Below are 6,673 nucleotides of genomic sequence, written 5' to 3' on the forward strand. Positions count from 1 at the left end.
CACTTCTGTGTTGCCAAAGAAATAACAGGGGAAGGAGAAGGAAAAAAACCCCAAAACACTCTGAAGCCAGAGTCAGATCTGAACAGAAACACTCAAAAGCAGCTATCCCAAAAGTGTTTGCAAACAGAGCCCAGGAAAGAGAAAGGAGACAGTTTGTTCAGCACACTATTGTAACCAGACCGTAAGTAAATGGAAGCCAAGGCAGGGCAAGAGGTGCTGTGGCTTTCAGAAGAAGGCAGGCTATTGTCACATTTGTTCCTTGCTTGGGACAAACACTCCTGAGCTCCTGAAAGAGGTGGCTTAAGTCACACGTAACAAGTGGTATAGTAGGGACTTTGTGCAACGGGTTTCTTTGGTGTGTTAGTAAGTGTGTGGGATTCATACTGCAGCCAACAGCGAGAGGCCAACAGCTTACCCTCTGTGAACAGTGTCTGATCTCTGCACAGCAGCACAGCTGTAGAGTGGCACCATCCAGAACTGATTTTTCACATCAGAAGAGGGTCTGGTGAGAGGCACCAGGATTCAAGGAGCTGCTGGCAATGCAGTGGTGTGAGGCTGGTGTTTGAACCAAGAGCTACAGAGTTACCAGCTGGAGCCCTGCAGATGCTCTGCTGCTGCACATAGCACCTCCAAACCACAGAACAAGTCCTCCTGCTGGCACTGTAAGTGACCTTGACACATGCTCAGCTGACAGCGTGCTGTGCATGTGATTTCACTCCGAAATTGGGGCTGCTGCAGCACATTGGTCCCTTGCAGCATCTCCTCAGTAGTGCCTGTAGCAGCTCTGTCAAAGCCTGCTCTATAGCCAGAAATGCCAAGGGTAGGGGAACACCATGTCTGACCAGCTGTGACTCTCAGTGCATGCTTCTGCAGCTACCCCAGGGAGCCCAGGTATGGAGTCCAACACAGTCACTGCAGTGACAGTTGTCTGGGGTGCACAGTTGGTGCCAACACCCCCAGGAATGTCACACAGCATCACCCTGGGCAACAGAGGTACAAAGGGGAAGTCCTACATCAGAGCCCTGTCCCTGGGGGCTTATTTAGCACCAGTTGGTTAGTCTCCATCTTGCTATCAAGCCAGCTTACTCTGTGGAGCAGAGTCTCTCAAGATGGCCCAGGTTACAGGCCAGCAGCAAGTCTCACCTGAACCAGGTCTCTCGGCTCCCTTCAGAAGCCTTCCTCACCCAGAGAAACAAGGCTCCTCGTGGCACTGGTGTTCTGGTCTTTGTGCACAGCAGAGCAGTGGGGCTTGACAGCTGCCAGAGAGCTACAGAGCAGTGACACCCCTGGTGTCTTGTTAAAGCATGGAGGGAAGCACAGTCATTAAACCAAGCTCTGCTTTGAGACAAGCAACTCCTAGAAAAGCCTCGCTCCACCTCCGAGGGCCAAGGAGAGCGTTCTCTGCATCTGGGAGGGAGAACACGCAGCAGCTGGGTAGTCACTGAACCTTCTGAAAGCAGAAATGGACGTGAGTAGTTTCCCCAGCACTTTCTCAGCAACCACAGAGAATCCAGGGCTTTGGGGAGCTGCAACACTGAGCTGAGGAACAGCAGATCCCCAGCCAGGAACAGGGCGCTAAGGGGAATCTTCCCCTCTCTGTGCTCCAGCAGTTGGGAGATGAGCATACGTAGATGGTACTTTCAGGTGTTTTGAAGAGCACCTTCACAGGCACTTTCAGTCTCATACCCAAGCTGGCCAGAAGGAAGCAGCACTCTCAGAATCACAAGTGCCATGTCCCAGCACTGCTGATTTCAGAGGTGGTTCTAAGAAGACAGGCGAGTGACCAAAGATTCCCGTGAGCAGAGGAGAGGGGAGTTAAGTCAGCAACCACCAAGTTTCAGCCACCTGCGATTCCTGTCTGGCCTTTCTGAGCCCAAACACAAGCTTCCTGAGCAGGAACGGTGTGCTCCCTGGAGGAATGGCCAGGGACACCGAGAAACAACAGATACACCAGACAACAAAGTCTGGTGTGGTTTTCCAAGGCTGATAATCTTTCTTAAACTGGAGCCATGCAACACATCCGCTCGTTTCTCTCATGGTAAATACAAGATTTTATTATCAGTCTGTTGATTTTTTTTTCCCTGGTGAATGTGAGACTTGGATAAAGTTTAAAAAAAAAAAAAAAGAAAGAAAAAAAGCAGTAGTCTTGGCTGTGAACCCCCCTGTCCTTGGCAATAACAAACCTACAGACAGGGTTCAAGTGCTGCACGCCCAGAAGATACTAAAACTGGTCTTGGAGCAGGCAACAGAACCTACCAAAGCTCTCATCAACAATGGTGATGTTTTTCTTTCCCCTTCTGAGGTTAATACCTAGATGCTGCTTTGATCCCTGCGTGAGTGTGTGCTAAGTGAGCACTGTAGAAGTGTCACCCTCCTCCTGCTGTTTGATACAGCACTGACAACCTGTATGAGTGGTTTTCATCCCATCTTGAGGAACATATGCAAAACTCTTTGTTGTGACAGCAGCCTAAGCGATCAAGAGAGCTTGGCCACGTATAATCCAATAGACACAGAACTGAAACGGGTTCACGTCTATGTTTGGGTGCAACAAAGACTAATAATGCTCATGGCAGATGCTTAGTATTTTATTTGAATTAACATTATTTAAAATAAAATTACGTTTACCACAGAACTCTGGTAAAATGTGTGTCAAAGTCAGTGTGATCAAAACGCCCGTTCGGTGGGTTGCAAAAGATTACCTGGGTCTGGGAGGCAGCACCAGACCCCTCACACCCAGCCTGTTGGCACAGGCTGCTCCCCAGCCAACCCAAACAGCCTGTGGCAGCAGAACGACCCTTGCACCGGGTTCTGCAGCACCCCTGGCAGGAGGCAGCGGTCTCCCCAGCACAGGGAGCTGCCCAGCTACACGTCAGACAGAAAAGCTGCTGACATGAGCTCTGGGCTCAGTGACCTGAGCTGCCCAGGGCGCCCCAGCAGGGCCAAGCTGCTGCAGGAGCCACGGGGCCAGCCCAAGAGAGCAGGCTGCAGCCCTGGGGCACAGGCATATCTGCAGCTCCTGCTGCCTGACAGGCTCTAGGACCCCAGAAGGAAGTCACCCAAAACAAGGCAGAGGCCATAGCCTTACCTCTCATCTCACTGGATCTCCATCTGTGTGCAGAGTAGGAGGCCTCAGCTGCTGCCTCATGCGTGGCTGATGGCTCTTCAGTGTCCTTACCCTGCTGCTGCTGCCCAGGACCCATCAGGAGGCAGCTCAGGGGGTCTCTGGCTCTAAGCACAACCACCAGTTTGTCTCTACCTCTCCACCAAGGCACCCAGACTCAGTGCCTGGCAGCAGCCAGCACAAGGCTGAACCACCACTGATGAAGTTAAAGCAGCACCATGTGTGAGGTACATAAATCCACCTGACCCCAGAACAGGGAGGGGGGAAGCCCTGAAGTCTCTACGGGACGGGGGACGGTCATTTTCTCCCCAGCTAGCAGCTGGCAGAGCCCAGCCTGGCACCAGCCACCAGCAGCACCTCCCCATGTGCAGGCTGGTCTTTGTTCACAACCTGACAGCACGGAACAGCAGTGCCAGAGTCACTGGTGACACACGGTGTACCAAAAGCACACAGAAGTCTCATCACCTGTGTCACTTGCTCCCTGTGTCTTCAGAAGCACCTCTCCCCTCAGCCACCAGGTTAGTCCCCCTCACTTTGGGATCTTTCCTTCTGTGAGAAGCTGCTAGAGACACACTTCCAGCCTCCAGCCACCCACAGATGTCAATCCAGCAATCTCACTGCTGAAGCAGGGAAGCAACCAGGGAAGAGTACATCTCCTCTCACCCCAACCTACCTGCTGAGCTCTGCCTCCGTAAGCAGAGCAGTTACTGCGGTGGGACTGAGAGCCAGCCCCATGCAGGGACTGTGGAAAAAACTTCACAAACATTAGCACAGCCAAGGAGATTATCTTATTCAGAGGTTTGGTCTAAATAGTTGTTCCTTCGCTGTGGGGACCTCTTGCCCCTTCAGGACTGTCTAGTGCCGGACAGAGATTTGCTGGGATGTCAGTTCTGAGAAGCTGAGACCCGGAACAAGCGGCACAACCACTCTCTCAGCTGTGCCTGTAAAGCAGCCCAACTTTTGCCTCCCAGCTTTTCTCACTAATCAGGAGCCCCAGTTCCTTGTTCCACTGTTGCATTTCTCACCTGGGAAGAAAAGCTGGGCAACTGCTTTACCTGTGCCCAAAGGGGCAGTGGCTGCTGACCCACCAGCTGCTGAGCATCCTTAAGACAAGTTTTAATTTCAGCCCCACCACTGGTGAAGCTCAATATGACAGGACACACAAGGCAACCTGCCCCGGTCCTCCTCTTCACCCATCATATCTCCTAAACACTTGCCAGCTGCATCTCCCCTCAGGATCATTATGTTTCAAGCAAAGGTATGTAACTGACATTGTGGAGCACCTCATGGATCATTTCAGGAATTAACACTGGACCCTGTAGCAACGCATTTTGAGAGGAATGGGGGTTTTGGCCCATCCAGATTTATTTCTGACTCTCATAACATCAGGCCTGGGGGTTGAGCGAAGATACGTTACAGCACAACTGGAATGCAGTAGGAGAAGAGCAGAAGTCTGAGAACAAGGGAAGAGACTGCAGGAATGTTCACAACTGCCTTGCAAAGGAAAGACCTGACCATGTAGCCTTAACCAATTATTTGCAATAGTGAGAGGCATGTAAGGGGGGTGAACGGAGCATCTAACCAACAGCAGTGTAATGTAACTCGTGCACTGATACAGAAACCTGTCTAAGCTCTGTGTGTGTTCCAATAAGGGAGCCCAGCACTTGATCACATTGGTCCCAGCTGAGTCCACAAAACTCCAGCTCCGTGCAAATGGCACCCGAACAGGGACCAGGACACAATCTCTCCTGTCATCAGGATTCCGAACAGGAATGAAGGATGGCTGGAACAGGAGAGTGATACCCCTCTTGTTGTAGATTCTGTAGAGAATTGTAAAGCTGCTGGGATAGGAGAGTGAGAGCCTGAAGACGGCAACTGGCCAAAATTCCAGCTGTCCCTGGCCGGTGCGTCCTCGCAGGAGGAAGGACGGGTCCCTGAGACGGGAAGTGCAGCCCTGCAGGTAATGGAATCTTGCCTATAGGGTGAGTGGTGGGGAGGAATGTGGAATGTGCCTAATAAAGAAGAAGAGGTGGTACTGAAACTCCTCCAGTACACTCTCTGCAAGAGGGGAATTAAATATGATGAAAAGTCTCTTAAGCAGCTCCTTCTGTGGAGCAAAGAAAGAGAACTGATAACAAGCCTTGACAGGGCATTTAATTTACCTACTTGGGAAGCTACTGGAGCTCAAATCCTTGACAAACCCTCAGCTGGGGTGAGAGAAGCTAAGTCATTAATAACTCTGGGAATTAATTAAAAGGACTCTACCCGAAACAGAGGTGGAACGCGTTGCTGCCGCTTCAGCCTGTGCAGCTTTAACACCAGTTCAGGGTTCTACAGAACCGATTCCAAAAGGGAAAAAAATCTACTATGGAGAATGTGTTTTTGTTTCTGGGTGCCCTTCCACCTACCTCAGTTACTACGGTACAACCGACTGCCTTCAATATCTGTTCACCTCTAACTTTTACTCAGCCTGAAACACCCCATGATGCAGTTGAGAACGTTAACTGGGACCAACAACTTCAGCTTGTCCATGAAAAGCTGGGAAAGATGGAAGGCGCAGGCAGCTGCAGCACTGGCATGCCCTGCTGTTAAAGGGTTTCAGCCTCTAGTCTCAGAACTTCCCACCCACTCACCTGAAAACTACAGAGACAAAAACTATGGATCCGAAGAATCACTGACTAAACCCACGGACAAGGAACCTAAGGACAGGGACAAGAATCCTACAGAGATGGACAAGGATCGACTTCAACAGCCATCGGATCAGGGACACGTTTCAGATCAACACCCACCGCTCCCACCTGCGCCTCCCAACAAACTCAGCAATACATCACTGTCTCCTGCTGCCTGACTCTGCAGAGACTGCCTGTCGGAGCCTGGGCACGTCAGGTGGCGTCAGAGCAAACAGTTGCATCAGGGTATTTTGACTCCTACTCAGATGAGGAACTTACCGGGGAAAAGTTTATGTGGGGATGAGGGGGTGGTGGAGAGAGGTAGTAGTGGATGGTGGAAGGTGGATGGAACAGGGTCCTAGTGCTCCCCTGGGGCTCAGCCCTGGTGACTGGTGGGGTCGCGCTGTGGGTCACAGCGGGGGGAGAATGGGGCTGTGGGCAGTGGCCGAGACCCGCGAGCGTGTGCTGCGGCGCCGGGGGCCTTGGCAGAGTTGCTGTAGAAGTGGGAGAACTGCTCCCAACCCCCCACCCCCCCCCCAAAACCTGTCCCCCCCATCCATACGGAGTGGATGTGGCACCTCGCCTCTTGCAATGGTGTTGGTCTGATGAAGCGGTTTGCAGCGTGTGTGCTGCAGGGTCAGAGATGCGCTTTTATCCAGCTGAGCGCAAGGCTGGTTACCCAGCAAAAGGCCTCCTGACAGCGACCACTGGAAGTGGGCAGCTTACTGTAGAAGTTTCACCTGGGAAACAGAAATCCCCATTTGGGTTGATCAGCGTCTGCTGACCCACAAAACCACTTGCCCACCGATAAGATTTAATATGGAAGCAACTGACTAAGGGTCATACCAAGCCTTCCACAAGTCTGTGGAACATGCTAAAATTT

This window comes from Gallinula chloropus (assembly GCF_964237585.1).
Source record: "Gallinula chloropus genome assembly, chromosome: Z".
Lineage (NCBI taxonomy): Eukaryota > Metazoa > Chordata > Aves > Gruiformes > Rallidae > Gallinula > Gallinula chloropus.